Below are 19,574 nucleotides of genomic sequence, written 5' to 3' on the forward strand. Positions count from 1 at the left end.
TCCTGGTATCCAATTGGGAAAACTTATTTTCTATTTTGTAACTAAATTTTCCTCATTAAATTTTTACTTGAAATCTTAGAAGCTATCAATACTTTAATTCCCTTATCTGAATATTAGCATATGCTTATTATCAAATGTGTTATTAAATGGTGTTTTTATTAATTCACCTTAAAATCTAAGTTCAAGTATATAGCTTTTAAGTAAGTAAAATAATATAATTTTCTAGAGTATGCATAAGTAGCCACTCTGAGTTTTAAAATTATGCATACGTAAGTTCCAATATCTTCACTATAGAAATACTTCACTAGAGAAACAGATATTTTATTTGAATGATGTTCATTTTATGTATTAATATAATGTTAAGGAGTACAATAATGATATAAAAATAATACAATGGAATTTAAAAGGTATATAATTGTTAAAAATGAGTATTGTTACATATTAGAATAGGGGTATAACACTGGATTAAAAAGAGACTGTTAAATTAATATCAAACAAAATACTCTAGGAGCCTAAATTTAGAGAGTGTTTATTATTATGGAAAAATTAATGAACAATAAACATTTTCTATTGAAGATCATGCATTTAGAAAGAATCTATCCCTATTGATTAATTTCAGTAAATAGGGGTTTAACTGTCTGCTTCACTTTGCTCTTGGAGGTAGAACCTAGGAATAGGTCCTATCATCTGAGTGAAGAGAATTGAATTTGACAATGGAGATGGAATGTGTTACTATATGGCAAATTGCCTCTTCAAGTATAATTATCTATTAAAGACATAAACCCAATATAATTCGCTTTGGTGTGCTTCTCTATAGAATTTTCCTTTCATTGTTTTGTTCACCACATGGAATCTATATTGTTGTATAAAAATATCTTCTTTTCAATCTCTCTAGATGTTTGAATTGGATACTAAAATATTTTTTCCATTTCAAACATAGAAGCCATCCATGTTTTTATGTAATCTTGTTTTCAGAACATAAATCTTTGTTGCAAGGTGGAAAACGTATTTTGGTGAATAAATGGATATTTTATGACTTTGTTTAATAGGATATTAACATTTATTTTAATATATGGTTTCTAATAGTTTGGTAGTGGACACATGCAAACATTTGACTGAGACAGGGATATTTTCAAGTCAAGACTCACCTGTGCTTCCCTCTGAATCAAGACTCACCAGTGCTTCCCTCTGAATCAAGACTCACCTGTGCTTCCCTCTGAATCAAGACTCACCAGTGCTTCACTCTGAATTCAAGGCCGCCTTGGACAATTTAATGAGATCTGGTGTCAAAACAGAAAGAAAACTGGAGTCCGGAGATATACCATAGAGTTCCCCAGTTTATCCAGCATGTGTAAGTACTTTTTGAATTTCAGTAAAGTATTCTACATTTTGAAACATTTTTAAGATTATGAAAATTTCTTGTCCCTTCATCCAATTACAAGTAAAGAACTATACCCACTCTCACACACAAGGGGACACAGGATAATCTGGATTTAAGATGAACATGAGACAGATCCATAGAATGAGACCTCTGACTTCATTCTGAGTAGAACTACACTGGAAATATCAGTAAACTAGAGAAAACACAAAGGCTATTAACATAGTTTTACATGGGAATTTTTGGTTGTCTACTTGACTACACTTGGAATTAAGTAAAAGGTATGCAGATAGGTATACCAGTGATGGGCTAGTTTTTTAATCAAATCATTTGAAGTGGCAAGACTCATTGTTAATCTGGATCTTGTGAGGCAGAAAGACACAACTTTACTCTGGACCATATCATAGGGTGACAGCCTACATAAAGCATTCAGGAAAAGAGTGCTTCCTCTCTTTGCCTGCTGGCTTTCACTCTCACTTCAAAGTTCATTCCATGGACAATAGAAGTAACTTTTTCAGCATTTTGGTATATATTGAAAACCAGCTGAGAAATCCAAACTTGTGGGCTCAACAATTGCTGGATTCTTGGATATTCTTTTGGTAAACAGACATTGTACTAGCTGGACCACAACTTTTAAGCCATTCTAATCAGTATTATTTCCATATTTGTATTTATTCTATAAGTTCTCTTCCCTCAAGAACCTTATCTAATACACAGTTCCATGTTATTTTTAACAAATACTATATAATGTGCAACATCTGATTTGCTAAATATTTATATGACTTTGAACAGAGTGGTTTTGCTTGTGGCAGTATCAACACAAGCATGTACGACAATATGACTATTGTGTCAGTACACTTCTCAATTTACTCTAAGATCAATTTGGATTTTCTGTAAATATTGACTTTCAAATTATAGTATATTAGAATGCAAAAATTGACCCAGGCCTATGGTTATATCTGCTTATGTAATGCAAGATTGCATGTGATATTGACATTGCAATGAGTTAAAGGTTTGCTTTTCATGAAGATCAGAACATTGAGATACAGGAGCAACTGTTATTCAAGGGACAGGTGTGATAAGTAAAAGCATCTCATTTAGTTGTTTTATGCCAATGATGCAATGAACACAAGGCTTGACATATGTATATTGTGTTTAAGGAAGCTCTTCAGTTCTTTATTTTAACTATAGTATAGCTAAAGTTCCTGAAGAAAGCAACTGGAAACATTGAGACTTAGATTGAAAATTATTTTCAAAGGCAATTTTCAGATATTATTGCCATTAGCAGGAACAAAGAATGGAAATAGTTACTTAACCTTGGACATTAAGAACTGTCTGTGGGGTCAGATGCTTATTGTGGAAGAAATTTTAAGTCTAAATACACAGGAAACTCAGTTGTCATTTCCTCATGTTCCATGAACACAGACCATGTTTAATTATGGACACTTTCTTCAAAGGCTACATAAGGCTCAGAGATGCAGTACTGAAGTTTCCAGTAGAGAAGTAATGACTATAGAAGTGCCGGCCCTATTTGAAGGTGAAACTTCATGATGACACGAACAGTATTTTTAGATTCAGAGATTTAATCTTCCTAGGATTAAAATATTTCATTGTTATCACAAACTTCCTGATAAAACTAGCAACACATGCTTTGGCTTTTTACAGTAACTGTCCTTTTAAAATTATGGCTATCATAATTAGTACTTATTAAAACAGAGAGTTCAAGGGAAGTTATGAGGCTTTCAGTGAATGCTTTGGATACTTTTCTCTGTATTCTCAGAGTAATTTATCAATGTTGGACATGTTATTTATCAGTAGTATTTTATCATAAAATCATGAGAAATGACTTAAATGTCCTGAAGATCACCTTTCCTGCAAACATAGAGGTACCTGGAAGATTCTGGAAACATATCCTTACTTGAAAACTAACCAAAGAGGAATATTTGATTAGATTGTGCCTGCTGGTTAGGCTCCACCTAATGATGTGGTTGGGTCATGAGAACTCAAGAGGTTTTCATGAACTAGCTTGCTTGTCATCCCTTTGGTAGTCACTTTCTTTAACTACCAAAGTGTTATCATCTCAGCTGACCTCTAGAGCTGATTGATATTCCACACATACTATATATTTTATTAAAATCAAATCATTAAAAGACCAAATGCTGTGAAATCTTTTCTAGATCTTGCCTGGTCATGAGATGGCCAGTTCATCCTACATATACTCTATTTCATTGGGGTCATTCTTGCAGATTGTTGTGACATATATATATATATATATATATATATATATATATATATATATATTCATCCAATTTCATTGTGTACAGAGTTAATAGAATACAAATATATTAGGTAATAATAGTTTTAAATAATATTTAGATGTGTAAAAATAGTTTTAAATGGAGATATTCTTTTGATAAAGAAATTATTTGCAAAATACTACTGTTGGAAAAAAAAGAAAGATAAATCAAGAAAAGAAATTAAAGGATAACCTAATGCAATGTGAGAGAACAAATAAAAGTCTAGGTATGAATCCCAGAAAAGTTTTGTCTCAGCTCATTGATAATGAACTATGGATTTTAATAACTGGGTTAATGTTCCAATAAAGATTGAATATGAGAATAAAATTAGAGAGAGAGTGGCATGAACCATTGTTTTAAAATAGACCCCCTAGAGAGATAATCCCATTTCACCTGGCTAAGCTTCTGTAATGGGCACCTGAGCCCTCCAACCTGAATTTTATATTGTACTTTAAAATATCTTATTGAAAAACATGTATAAAGAAGATTACTTAGAATGCATAGTGAAACTTTGTCCAAAACAGTAGAATTTCCACAAACCTGTAATTCAAGTAGAGAAACCATTCCAGGAAACACAGAGACTCTATGTTGAACTCTGAAATTAATTAATAAATAGCAATTATAAAATGTGCAGCTCCTATTTTCCTAGAGATAATTTCTCATTACTTGAAAGGAAGAAATGTGAGAATTCTAGCATATTCTTTGTCAAAGCATCACTGTATGGGGACAGAGAGAGGTGCAAATATTTTATTATTGTAGATTTGAGCAACACAATTATAAGCATCAAAATCATCAAGACAAAGCCGTATTTGCTGAAATATGAAATTTCATAAATCATAGTACTAAGTTCATGAACCAAAGTGTTTTTAAATAGAGGATATGTAAGTTTTGGATCAGGAAAGATCTGCCTAGAATGGGATTCTCTGAGGGGTAAAATATGCCATCAGTTAAAATCTTCAAAGGACTTCACTGCCCTGGGGAAAAAAAAAAAAAGAGGCTGAACCTTACCAAACCAAAATTTAGAACTAGCTCAGCTCAGCCACGAATTAGGATAAGGATGTAAATTCCTATACTAAGAGAGTATGTAGATTCCTTCATGAGTGAGAAAAATACTGTTGGAAACTTAATCATTATTATATAGGATATGATAGTCAACAAATGAAATAATTATCGCATATTTACTTATAATTTAGAAATCACATTTCCTATTCAATTATATTCAAAACAGCATAGAAAAACCATTGGATAAAATAAACAATTTTGACAAATTATCATGTTTAAGAACTATTTTATTATTATTTTCTAATTTTATGTGTACTATCTTGCTTATGTATATTTGTTCAGGTGCCCTTCCATGGAAGTGATATTCTCATCTACTGCAACTGGACTTACAGTTATGACCCATCTTACATGGCTAATGCAAACTGAACTTCAGTCTTCTACAAGATAGCAAGAACTCTTAACCACTGAGCTATCTCTCCAGCCACCGATGTTCTGATTTTCAAAATAGACTAGCAGAAAGTTAAATCATGAGAATTAAATTTCTAAAAGAAAGGTTTCATTAGAGCTCTTCACATACTAAAACAAAACAGAAAAAGAAAAATATGTCTTCTAAATGATAAACAAATATAATTGGAAATGTAGACTTCTATGTCTAATAAAAGCACCTTCATAAGATAAAGTTAAATTGAAGACAATGTACAAAAATTAAACAAATTAAATTGACCAAAGAAATTTTTCTCTAACATATCTGAATTAGAACATATAATGAAAATTCTCAATTTCTGATTTCAGAAAAGAAACAGAGAATAAAAAAATAAAAAAACTATATAAATAAAAACATTTACCTGTGAACACACAAACTGATCTAATATCTTTGCATGTCAGTAGTATCTTCCTCAGTTCATATTGTTCTATAATGCTAAACTATATGACAATAAGAGACAAAGAAAATGGAAAAGTGTCTTTCATATTAAGATGTGTTTGACATTGAACAGTTCTCTTCTCATGTGCACAGTGTCATTCCAGTTGAATGTGTATGAAGATCGATCAACACCAGGAAATAGACGTGAAGATCCTCATTCAAACATTAGACTAAATTCATGAATCCTGCCCTTTCTTGCGACCGATCCGCAGCTAGGTGAGTGAGCCCCTGGTCTTACCCAACTCCTGCCCAAAGCGTAAGTCACCCAGATCCCCCTGGGCTTGTGCCTGCTTGGAGTAGACACGCCCATGCAGGGAGGAGCTCCCTGAATCTGGGTTCAGGCTACTCTTCCTTCCCTTTCCACCTACCAATCTGCAACTAGGTGAGTGACCCCCTGCTCTGACCCAACTCCCGTCCAAAGCGTAATTCACCCAGTTCTCCCCGGTCTTGGGTCTGCTTGGAGTAGACATGCCAGGCAGGGAGCAGCTCTCTGAACCTGGGAACAGGCCAATCTACCTTCCATTTCCACCAACCGTTCCGCAACCAGGTGAGTGATCCTCTGCTCTTACCCAACTCCCTTCCAAAGCCCTATCCACCCCGATCTCCCCAGCCCTGCTCCTGCTTGGGGTAGAACTGCCCAGGCAGTGGGGAACTCCCTGAGCCTGGAACACCCCACTCCTCCCGCACACACCTGAACCCTCTGGAGGCCTAACTCCTTCAGAGTGAGGAAACTACCAGGAGAGGCAAGACCGTCCAGAGCTGCAAACATTGAATTCCTGGCCTACAAACACCACTGGGTAACAAGAGGAGATAGAGAGACCCCTCCTGCACTCACTGAAAGAAGATATGGAAAGAAGACAGAATAAGAACTCACTCAACAACAGAAAGACCAATATGACACCACCAGAATCTAGGGACTCCACTCCAGCAAGATCTGAAAAGCCCAACATGAAGAAGAGATTGACCTCAAAAATTGTCTCAGCAAGATGATAGAGACCTTTAATGAGTAAACAAGAAAATCCCTTAAAGAAATAGAAGAAAAAGCAAGCAAAAAATTACATGAAATGGAGGAAAAGACAAACTAAAAAATACAAGAAATAAACAAATCTCTTAAAAAATCTGAAGAAACCCAAGAAAAAACAACCAAACAAGTGAATGAAGCTCTTGAAACAGTTCAAAGCATGAAAGCTGAAATAGACACAAAAAAGAAAACACAGAATGAGGCGATGCTGAAAATGGAAAGGCTGGATAAATGATCAGGAACAAAAGATGTAAGTATAACGAATAGAATCCAAGAGACAGAAGAGAGAATCTCAGCTATTGAAGACTTACTAGAGGATATACATTCATCAACCAAAGAAAACCACAAGTCCAACAAATCCCTAACACAAAATATCCAGGAAATATGGGACACCATGAAAAGACCAAACCTAAGAATAGTAGGTATAGAAGAAGGTGAATAAACATTGCTAAAGGTACAGAAAAGATATTCAACAAAATCATAGAAGAAAACTTCCCCAACCTACAGAAGGATATGCCTATGAAAGTACAAGAAGCTTACAGAACACCAAACAGACTGGACCACAAAAAGAAGTCCCCCCAACACATAATAATCAAAACAACAAACCTACAGAATAAAGAGAAAATATTAAGAGAAGCAAAGGAAAAAGGACAAGTAACATATAAAGGCAAACCAATCAGAATCACACCCGACTTCTCAGTGGAAACTCTGAAAGCCATAAGGTCTTGGATAGATACCCTACAAGCATTAAGGGAGCATGGATGTCAACCCAGACTACTGTATCCAGCAAAACTTTCAATCACTATAGATGGAGAAAACAAGATATTTCATGACAAAACAGATTTAAACAATACATATCCACAAATCCAGCATTACAGAAGGTTCTGGAAGGAAAACTCCAACCCAACGTACATAACTACACTCACAAAAACAAAGGCATAGATAATCTAATTTTACCAAACACAAAAAGAAGCAGGAGGGAGAAATCCACACACAATGACACCACCAACAATAAATCCAAAACAAACAAGAACCAATGAAAAATGGACATTAATATCCCTAAATGTCAATGGTCTTAACTTACCCATAAAAAGATATAGGCTAACAGAATGGATATGAAGACAGAATCCATCCTTCTGTTGTTTAAAAGAAACACACTTCAACTTCAGAGACAGGCGATACCTCAGAGTAAAAGGATGGGAAAATATTTTCCAATCAAATGGGCTCAAGAAACAAGCTGGTGTAGCAATCCTAATATCTAACAAATTAGACTTTAAACTAAAATCAATCAAAAGAGATGAAGAAGGGCATTTCATACTCATCACAGGAAAAGTCCATCAAGATGAAATCTCAATCCTGAACATCTATGCCCCAAATAGAAAGGCACCCACATTTGTAAAAGAAACATTACTAAAGCTCAAGCCACATATAAAACCACACACACTTATAGTAGGAGACTTCAACACCCCCATTACACCACTAGACAGGACCACCAGACAGAAAGTTAACAAAGAAAAAAAGGATCTGAAAGAAGTTATGACCCAACTTGGGTTAAAGGAAATCTATAGAACATTCCATCCGAACTCAAAAAATATACCTTCTTCTCAGAAAATTAAAGGCTTCCTAGAATCTAATGAGAATGCAGACACAACATACCCAAACTTATGGGACACTCTGAAAGCAGTGCTAAGAGGAAAGTTCATAGCACTAAGTGCCCACATGAAGAAACTAGAGAAAAGTCACATTAGAGAACTGACAGAACAACTGAAAGCACTAGAGCAAAAAGAAGCAAACTCACCAAGGAGGAGTAGACGCCAGGAAATAATCAACCTGAGAGCTGAAATCAATAAAGTAGAAACTAGGAAAACATTACAAAGAATCAATGAAACAAAGAGTTGGTTCTTTGAGAAGATCAACAAGATAGACAAACCTCTAGCCAAACTAACCAAAAGGCAGAGAGAGAGCACACTAATTAACAAAATCAGAAACGAAAAGGGGGATATAACAACGGACACTGTGGAAATCCAGAGAATCTTTAGGTCATACTTTGAAAATCTGTACTCCACAAAATTCGAAAACCTAATGGAAATGGACAGTTTCCTGGATAAATATCACTTACCAAAATTAAATCAAGATCAGATAAACAGTTTAAATGACCCATAACCCCTAATGAAATAGAAGCAGTCATCAAAAGCCTCCCAACCAAAAAAAGCCCAGGACCAGATGGCAGAATTCTACCAGAAATTCAAACAAGAACTGATACCAGTACTCCTCAAACTGTTCCGCACAATAGAAGCAGATGGGATATTGCCAAACTCTTTCTACAAGGCTACAATCACTTTGATACCCAAGCCACACAAAGATAAGACTAAGAAAGAGAACTACAGACCAATATCCCTCATGAACATTGATGCTAAAATACTCAATAAAATATTGGCTAATCAAATCCAAGAACATATCAGAAAAATCATCCACCACGATCAAGTAGGCTTCATCCCAGGGATGCAAGGATAGTTCAACATACGAAAAACCATTAATGTAATACACCATATAAACAAACTGAAATATTAAAAACACATGATCATCTCACTATGCCGAAAAAGCCTTTGACAAAATCCAACATCCCTTCATGATAAAGATCTTGGAGAAAACAGGAATAACAGGAACATATCTAAACATGATAAACACTATATACACCAAACCAATAGCCAACATCAAACTAAATGGAGAGAAACTCAAAGCTTTTCCTCTAAAATCAGGAACAAGACAATAATGTCCACTCTCTCCATACCTCTTCAATATTGTATTTGAAGTTCTAGCTAGAGCAATAAGACAAGAAAAGGGTATCAAATGGATACAAATTGGAAAGGAAGAAGTCAAACTCACTATTTGCAGATGACATGATAGTCTACAGTAGTGACCCAAAAAACTCTACCAGGGAACTCTTACAGCTGATAAACACCTTCAGCAAGGTAGCAGGATACAAAATTAACTGAAAAAAAATCTGTAGCCTACTGTATACAGATGATAAATACAATGAGAAAGAAATCATCGAAACCTCACCTTTCACAATATCCACAAGCAACATAAAATATCTGGGGGTAACACTAACCAAGAAAGTGAAAGACCTGTACAGTAAGAACTTTGAGACTTTAAAGAAAGAAATTAAAGAAGATACCAGAAAGTGGAAAGATCTCCCATGCTCTTGGATAGGCAGAATTAACATAGTAAAAATGGCAATCCTACCAAAAGCAATCTACAGATTCAACGCAATCCCCATCAAATCCCAACACAGTTTTTCACAGACATTGAAAAAACAATACTCAACTTTATATGGAAAAATAAAATACCCAGGATAGCCAAAACAACTCTTTACAATAAAGGATCTTCTGGAGGCATCACCATCCTTGACTCCAAGCTCTGCTATAGAGCCATAGTTCTGAAAACAGCTTGGTATTGCACAAGAATAGACAGATAGGCCAATGGAATCGAATTGAAGACCCAGATATTAACCCGCACACCTACGAACACCTTATTTTTGACAAAGGTGCTGAATCTATACAACAGAAAAAAGATAGCATCTTCAACAAATGGTGCTGGCACAATTGGATTCAGACATGCAGAAGATTGCAGATAGATCCATACCTGTCACCATGCATGAAACTTAAATGCAAATGGATCAAAGATCTCCCCATAAATCCAGCCACACTGAATCTTCTAGAAGAGAAAGTGGGAATTACCCTTGAACAAATTGGTACAGGAGACCGCTTCCTGAACATTACACCAGTAGCACAGACACTGTGGTCTGCAATTAATAAATGGGACCTCCTGAAACTGAGAAGCTTCTGTGAGGCAAAGGACACAATCAGTAAGACAAAATGACTACCCATAGAATGGGAAAAGATCTCTACCAACCCCCCATCTGACAGAGGGCTGATTTCCAAAATATACAAGGAGCTCAAGAAGCTAGCTACCAAAACACCAAACAATGACATTAAAAAGTGGGGTGCAGAACTAAACAGAATTTTCAAAAGAGGAATCTGAAATTGCTGAAAGACACTTAAGAAAGTGCTCCAAATCATTGGCCATCAGAGAAATGCAACTCAAAACAACTCTGAGATACCACCTCACACCTGTCAGAATGGCTAAAATCAAATATACCAATGACAATCTATGCTGGGGAGGATGTGGAGATGAAGGAACACTCCTCCATTGCTGGTGGGAGTGTGAACTTGTAAGACCACTCTGGAAATCAGTATGGCAGTTGCTCAGAAAAATGGGAATCAATCTACCTCAACATCCATCCATTCCTCTCTTGGGTATATACCCAAAAGGTGCATGTTCATTCAATAAGGACATATGTTCAACCATATTCATAGCAGCATTGTTTGTAATAGCCAGAACCTGGAAGCAACCTAGATGCCCTTCAACTGAAGAATGAATACAGAAAATGTGGTGCATTTATACAATGGAGTAGTACTCAGCAGAAAAAAGGAATGGAATCTTGAAAATCATAGGCAAATGGATGGAACTAGAAGAAACCATCCTGAATGAGGTAACCCAGTCACAAAAAGACAAACATGGTATGTACTCACTCATATATGAATTTTAAACATAGAGCAAAGGACTACCAGCCTATAATCCTCTTCACCAAAGAAACTAGGAAACATGAAGGACTCTAAGGGATGAAGAGACCCCAGGAATGGGAAGAGGCATGAACTCCTGAGCTAATTGGAAGAATGAGGGTAGGGGAGAGGGAGCTTCTAGAATAAGAGCATGAGAAGAGTAGAGGAGAGGAAATGAAGGAGCAGAGTTATTGAGTATGGGAAAGAACAGAGGAGAGAGAGCAGGATGCGAGATACCATATTAGAGGGAGCCACTATAGGTCTGAGAAGAGATCTGGAACTAGGGAGATCTCCAGAGACCTACAAGGATTACACAATCTATCAATCCAGGCAATGGTGGAGAGGATAACCTAAAAGCCCTTCCCCTAAAATGAGATTGATGACTTCTCTTTATGCCATCCTAGAGCCCTCATCCAGTGGCTGATGGGAGCAGAGACAGACATCCACAGAAATACACTGAGCTGAAATCTGGAGTTTAGTTGAAGAGAGGGAGGAATGAAGAGTGAAGGGGTCTGTACCCGGTTGGAGAAACCCACAGAAACAGTTGTCCTGAACAAGGGAGAACACATGGACCCCAGATCCTACCTCGGAGGCCAGTACAAGACTGATTCAGCCCCCTGAACATGGATGCTAATAAGGAGGCCCCTGCACTCCAGGGAGCCTCTGGAAGTGGATTAGCATTTTTTCATGGTGGAAGAAGGGACTTTGAGAGCTCATCCCACGTGAAGGGATACACTCTGGCCTGGACACATGGGGAAGGGTCCAGACCCAGCACAGGAAGATTTGGTGGACTTTGCTGAGCCCCTGTTGAGGGCCCTACCATGCCTGGGTAGTGGTTGGTGAATGGGGTGTGGGCTATGTTGGGGGTGGAGGAGAAGAGATGGGGGTGAGGAGAGTGAGAGTGAGAAGGGACTTACATGTGAAACAGGCTTGTTCCCTAACTTGAATTTATAAAAAAAAAAAAAGAGAGAGAAAAAAAATTCATGAATCCTGCTGAAGACTGGGAAGAAGCAGTGTAGCAACCAGAGGGCTCAAGTCTACCAGAGGAAAACCAACACAATGAACTAATTCGGGCTCATAGGAGCTTACAGAAATTGAAAGGACAGCCTGGGAGCCTGCATCAGACTCTCCTAGGAACTCTGTATATATCTCAGTTGTGTAGCATGGTCTTACTGTGGAACTCCTAACAGTCAGAGCAGGAGATTTCTCTTTTTATTTTTCTGGCTTTTGGGAACCTACTCCTCATATTTGATAGCCTTTCTTAATCTTAATACATGGGGAGATGCTTATTCTTACTGCAGCTTGATATGTTTTGTTTTGTTGACATCCATGAGAGGAGACCTTCTTTTTTCCGAAAAGAAATGGGGAGGAGTGGATAGAGGAAGAAGGCATATCGGAGGTTGGGAGAGGGGCAGGGAGAAGATAAGGAGAAAGCACAGTCCAAATGAGTAATAAATAATTCAATAGTAAATAAATAAATAAATAACACTGAAATCCAATTACATTTACCTAATGTCATCATAAAGAGGGTGTAAATTCAACCCCTGAATTTTAAATGACATCACATTTACCCCATAAAACTTCATAAAAATTATTTTTAACAAATTAATTTAAAATTCCCACAATGCATCATGAATGCCATATCTTTGTATATGTTTTAGTCATTGTGGCTCAATTAACCTCTAACACAACATTGCTTATTTGTTTTTGTAGTGAAAATTTCTTAATCACAGGTGTAGAAGAACATAGACACTGGTAACTTAGGATCTTATACACTTATTTATGACCAGGAAACTGTAAACTGAAACATACTTGGGTTTTTATTTTTATTAACTTTTAAGTTTATACAGTAGTTTTAGATTTATAGCGTGTTTACAAACATAGAATAATGTCTTCCCAGGTGTTTATAGGTATGTGGTTTGATATCAGGGTCTTCAATTTGATTCCATTGGTCTACCTGTCACTTTTTGTGCTAATACCAAGCTGTTTTCAGGACTGTAGCTCTCTAAGAGAACTTGAAGTCAGGAATAGTGATGCCTCCCGAAGTTCCTTTATTGTACAGGGTTGTTTTGGCTATGCTGGGTCTTTTGTATTTCCATATGAAGTTGAGTATTATTCTTTCAAGATCTGTGAAGAATTGTGCTGGCATTTGATGGGAATTGCATTGAATTTTTAGATTGCTTTTGGCAAGATTGTCATTTTTACTATGTCGATCCTACCTTTCCAAGAGCATTGGAGATCTTTCCATTTTCTTGTATCTTCTTCAATTTCTTTCTTTAAAGATTCAGAGTTCTTACTATACAGGTCTTTCACTTGTTTTGTTAGTGGTTCCCCAAGATATTTTATGTTGTTTATGGCTTTTTTAAAGGGTGATATTTCTCTGATTTTTTTCTCAGCCCTCTTGTTGTCTTGAAACCTGATTTTTTACAAAGCAGCTAAAGATGTACAATGAAATAATGAAAGCTTCTTCAATAAATGGTTCTGCTATAACTGGATGCTGGCATGTAGAAGACTGCAGATAGATCCATGTCTATCACCATGCACAAAACTTAAAACTTAAGTCCAGATGGATCAAAACCTCAACATAAATCCAGCCACACTGAACCTAATAGAAGAGAAAGTAGGAAATACCCTTGATCTAATTGGTGCTGGAGAGGACGTCCTGAACATTACACCAGTAGCAAAGACACTAAGATCAACAATTAATAAATGGGACCTCCTGAGACTGAGAAGCTTCTGTAAGGCAAAGGACACAGTCAGCAAGACAAAATGGCAGCCTACAGGATGGGAAAAGATCTTCACCAATCCCACATCTGACAGAGAGCTGATCTCCAAAATTTACAAAGAACTCAAGAAGCTAGTCTCCAAAACACCAAACAATCCAGAAAAAAAGTGGGGTACAGAACTAAATAGAGAATTCTCAATAGAGGAATCTAAAATGGCTGAAAGACACATAAGAAAGTGCAACATCCTTAGCCATCAGGGAAATGCAAATCAAAAAAACTCTGAGATATCATCTTATTCCTGTCAGAAAATGGGACTCAATATACCAAAAAATCCAGCAATTCCACTCTTAGGCATATAACTAAATGATGCACATTCATATAACAAGGACATCTGTTCAACTGTATTCATAGCATCATTATTTATAATAACCAGAAACTGGAAGCAACCTAGATGCCCCTCAGCTGAAGAATGAATAGAAAAAATGTGGTAATTAACACAATGGAATACTACTCAGCAGAAAAAAAATATTGGAATCTTGAAATTCCCAGACAAATGGATGTAACTAGAAGAAAATATTCTGAGTGAGGTATCTAGTCACAAAAAGACAAACATGGTATGCACTCTCTTATGTATGGATTTTACATGTAGAGCAAAGGATTACCAGCCTAAAATCCACACCTCCAGAGAAGCTAGGAAACAAGGAGGACCCTAAGAGAGAAATACATGGTCCCCCAGAGAAGGGGGAAAGGGATAATATCACCTGAGGAAATTGGGATCATGTGGAGATAGGAAAGGGATCTAGAGTATGAGAAGGGGAGAAGAGGAGGGGTGAAGAGGACGTAAGGGAGCAAGAAGTTTGTGTAGGGGAAAGAATAGAGGAGACCAAAATAAGAGATACCATAAGAGAGGCAACTATTATAGGTTTAAAGGGAAATCAGGCATTAGGGAAATGTCCAGAAATCTACAAGGATGACACCAACTAACAATCCAAGCAGCAGTGGAATGCCCTCCCCTGATAATGGGATTGATGGCTAACTTATATGCCATCCTAGAGCCTTCATCCAGCAATTGATGGAAGTAGAAGCAGACACCCACAGCTAAACACTGAACTGAACTGGAATCCTGTTGCAGAAAAGGAGGAGTGATGAGCAAAGAGGTCATAACAAGGCTGGTGAAACCCACAGAAACAGTTGACCTGAACAAGAGAGAGCTCTTGGCCCCCTGATTGATCCCTGGGAAACCAGCATGGAACTGATCCACACCCCATATATGTGGATGTCAGAAGGAGGCCTTGAAAATCTATAGGGACTCTTGTAGTAGATCAGTACTTATCCCTAGTGTAGGCCTCACTCTCCCTGGGGAGCAGAAATGGTATTTGTTAGGTAGCATGTTAGTTGAGTCAGGGAAGGAGAGGGAAATGGGATTGACATATAAAATAATGTTGTTTCTAATTTAAATAAAAAGTGGAGAAAAAATAATGAGTTCCCATATCAAATATACAATTAAACCTATTACTAAATTCTTATATTACTAGTAATTATTTTTGCAATTAATTATTATCAATACAAAAATTGTGGCTAAATTCAAGGTCAGTTCAGCCACCACAACACATTTATGTAGATTAGCCATCCTCTCTCCCCTCTTATGGACAGGGACAAGTTTTCCAATTTCTTTCTCTCAAATGTCAATTTGATGATCAATGATCAGGTATTTGTAAAGTGTCACTAATTTAGGATTAGACTAATGTTCCTATCATGAAGTGAGCATTTGAGGTATATGGAAACAAAAGAAAGCAGTATGGACATATAAAATATTAATAAGTAAAGTGATTTTCATTTCTGTGTTAATGAATATTATAGTTAATATTTAAATGAATAACATTGTAAAAAACAAATCATACTAAATTTTATGGTACAAAAAAGTAGATAACCCAGCACAGATATATCTGTGATAGGTACTGAACTTTATACTAAATCCATCCATAAATCTCATGCCAGTCCTTTATTATTTTTCCTGAATTTCAATATATATTTAAACAAAAATACACAAATTGTAAGAAAGGAAAATGAGTGTTTTCCTAGGCATCATGTAAGCCTACCATTTGCTGATGGCAACAGTACAACAAGACTATATTACTAAACTTCATCATGAATTGATACAAAAATATTCTTGGTACAATATTATTAGTTCATGTTCTTAATATATTGTTAATACAGCTTTACATTTTTTCTAGAATTACAATGCTTAATTAACAGTAAAAACAAGTAATTTATTATCATGCAAATAATATCAGAAGCAGTAAATACACATTAGATTCTTAAAAACGAGTTAGCAAAAAATCTATTTCTGATATCATTCTCAGATATATACTAGGAAGTAATATTCTCACTACTATAAAGGATCACTGAGAGTTATTTCAATTTAAGTTTTCAGTCAGGTTGCATAATACTTCTCCAGTTTCCACCGTACTCATGTCACCCTTCTCCTGCACCATGGTGGTCCTTCATGGAGTGTTTACTAATGTATGATGGAAAATAAATCTTTCAGCAGACTATTTCAATGTGTGAAAAATAATCCCATTGTGCTGGGTTTCTCAGCATTTATTACTAAATATTCAGAGCTTTATTGTTCTTTAAATGTTTATTGAAACAGTCAGGTGAAGATCCTTTTCTGCAGTAAGTCTGAATCTCCTGTGAATAGGTTTATTCAAATGTAGATTTTCCTAGCCACTGTTGGGCAATTAATACATGCCAGGCAATTTACTAGGCATTCTCACACAATTTCTATGTGGAAAATGATGACTAATACTTTCCATTGTCAGAGGAAGCATTTCTTTTTTCATTCAATCATCCTTTAATAATAACTCCAGCCATACTCTACAGAATGAAAAGTTCAGCCTTGGGAACATATACAGAGTTGTGCTCTGCCAGCAATTTATAACTAAAAAATAAATATGTCTGACAGTCTTTAATCTATGAAAAACATTATTTTATGTAACAAACTAGACACAATTTGTGCCAAAAATGTGTTTAAATAAGCCAAACTATTCGCATATTAGGAATCTTAAAATTAAGAGTTGAGTCTAGGAAATATTTGAACATGAAAATTTTGTTGAGTTGTCAGGGTAGAGGCTAAGGTTGAAGCATGTACAAACTTAAGCATTGCTTCACAGGAATTGCTACAGTAAGTTGAGGCTCATCTTTTAGAAAAATGGAGAAAGTGATGTAGCTCATTAGAAAATTTATAATTTGTTAATCAAGAAATACATTTCTGGTGCTCTATTTGGCAGCACATACAAGGTCCCCCAGTGAAGCAGAAAGGGACAAGAGTCCCTGAACAAATTGGGAGCATGGGGGAAAAGAGATGGATGTTGGAGAAAGAGAAGGGGAGAAGAGGAGGGGGGAGGAGGACATGAGGGAGCAGGAAGGTTGAGTCAGGGGAAGAATAGAGGAGAGAAAGACAAGAGACACCATAATAGAGGGAGCCATTATAGATTCCAAGAGAAATCTGGCACTAGGGAAATGTCCAGAGAGCTACAAGGATGACCCCAACTAGGAACCTAAGCACTAGTAAAGAGGCTACCTTAAAGGCCCTTCCTCTATAGTGAAAATGATAACTACCTTAAATGCCATCCTAGAGCCTTCTTCCAGTAACTGGTGGAAGCAGAAGCAAAGATCCACAGCTAAGCACTGAGCTAAATTCCTGGAATAGAGTTACAGAGAGGGAGGAGTGACCAACAAAGGAGTCAAGACCATGCTGGGAAAAAACACAGAAACAGCTGACCTGAGCAAGTGGGAGCTCATGGTTACCAATCTGATTGCTGGGTAACAAAACCAGACCCCCTAAACATGGGTGTCAACTGGGAGCACTGAACATTATGGGGCCTCTGGCAGGGAACCAGGATGTATCCCTAGAGTATGAACAGACTTGGTGAGCCCATTTCCCATGGAAGGATACTCTATTAGCCTAGATACACAGGGGAGGGCATAGGCCCTGCCCCAAATGATTGACAGATTTGGGAATAACTCATGGGAGGCCTCAACTTCCTTAGGGAGTAGATGGTGGATGGGATGGGGAATTGTTGTGGTGCATGGGAGTGGGAACTGGGATTGATATGCAAAATAAGATTGTTTCTAAATTATATATATATATATATATATATATATATATATTTCTGTTTTCTCATCTTCTAGAATCTGGAGGTGATAATGTTCAAGAAAGTTTGAAGCAATAATGGAGCAGTGTCTGAGACAACATATATCTCCAGCTACCAGGTTCACTCTTTCAGTTTTGAATCACTGATTTGGTCACCATTTGTACCTTCATAAGGAGTTTTTCAAAATCTTTGAACTTGAAAACACACAAAAGCAAAGAGCCCAAAATTCTTTAAGTTTTCTCAGAACAGTTAAAGTGAATGATTGAGGGAAATTGCAGGTCCATAGGATTTGAGTATTTACAGAGGTTTGTTTTAGAATAAGTGAATCATTTAATTTCACTATTACCTTTTACCTGTTTTCAATCCTTTCTACCAAACGTTAATTCTACTTTTGTATATTTTCTATAATTAATTTCTAGTATAAAATTTACTATATGTTCTAAATTTTAAAATAAATATTATAAAGTGTTTCTAATTAAGATTTATTTACTATTAGAGTCCCTTCATATACACATATATGTATATATATGTATAATAAAATGGTTTATAGAGATACCTGAAGCCACAAATTTCATGTGTGTGGAAAACCTCTATAATCCAATTGCAGCCTTGCCTGAGATCAGTAAACTCACTGGAGCCACTGCAAGTAGGATTCCATGAACATCATGGTCTCAGGATTGCTCTATTAAAAGTGTGTAACAACTCCATGGCTGTTGCTGAGGGAGGTTGTCTTTCATTACTAGTTTGTGAGGACCTTTTGACAGGATGTGATCTGGGTCTCCGAACCATCTTATTGATCATGGCAGTTTCTTGTCCTTCTGTTATAGCTAGGAATCAGCTTCCTACCCATAATTTTTAATAATCAATACAGAGAATTCTGAGAACACGTGTCTGCTTGAAAGTTGATAAGTGATGTCAATATGCTATAAATGACAGTGGAATTTAATTTTAATTCAATACTCTCAATAATAAATATAATTGTTGTATTGTTTCATGTTTTTGTAGATATTTGAAGAGGTTACTAAAACTGCATAAAATCCATTTCTATTCCCTTTAAGTATGTGTGTGTGCAGGTTTGTAATTTAATTTTATATTGAATTAATGTCTAGATTTATATAAAATAAAAACAAAATAATTGTTGTTTTATGGTATATTATTTTAATACAGTCTTTTTAAACAGCTATTTGCAGAGGCACGGATAATAATTCTCATGACTAGGTTCAAATATAGGTTACATATAATTTATTTCAGGGAGATGTCACTAACACAAGAAGCAGATGGCTGCCACAGGTTCCCCCTCTAAGGATCTCACAGGCTACTCACTCTGACCCAACAGGTTGCAAAACAGAGCCAATTGCCTTGACCACAGACCTAAAACTATGCTGTGTCTGCACCTGTGACCATGCCCAATCTGGGATGGTCAGTGCTACAGGTACAGGAGGGGTG

The 19,574-nt window shown here is 36.4% G+C and overlaps 1 long non-coding RNA gene across 1 annotated transcript; it reads left to right on the forward strand.

Annotated features, from left to right (window-relative positions):
• The first annotated feature begins 1,041 nt into the window (after positions 1-1,041).
• On the forward strand, positions 1,042-19,139 carry LOC107977204. Its single transcript, XR_003480860.2, has 3 exons — positions 1,042-1,351; positions 5,693-5,815; positions 18,166-19,139. It is a non-coding gene; the product is annotated as an uncharacterized LOC107977204 (long non-coding RNA).
• Positions 19,140-19,574: the final 435 nt, after the last annotated feature.

The sequence above is a fragment of the Cricetulus griseus genome (genome assembly GCF_003668045.3).
Source record: "Cricetulus griseus strain 17A/GY chromosome 1 unlocalized genomic scaffold, alternate assembly CriGri-PICRH-1.0 chr1_1, whole genome shotgun sequence".
NCBI lineage: Eukaryota > Metazoa > Chordata > Mammalia > Rodentia > Cricetidae > Cricetulus > Cricetulus griseus.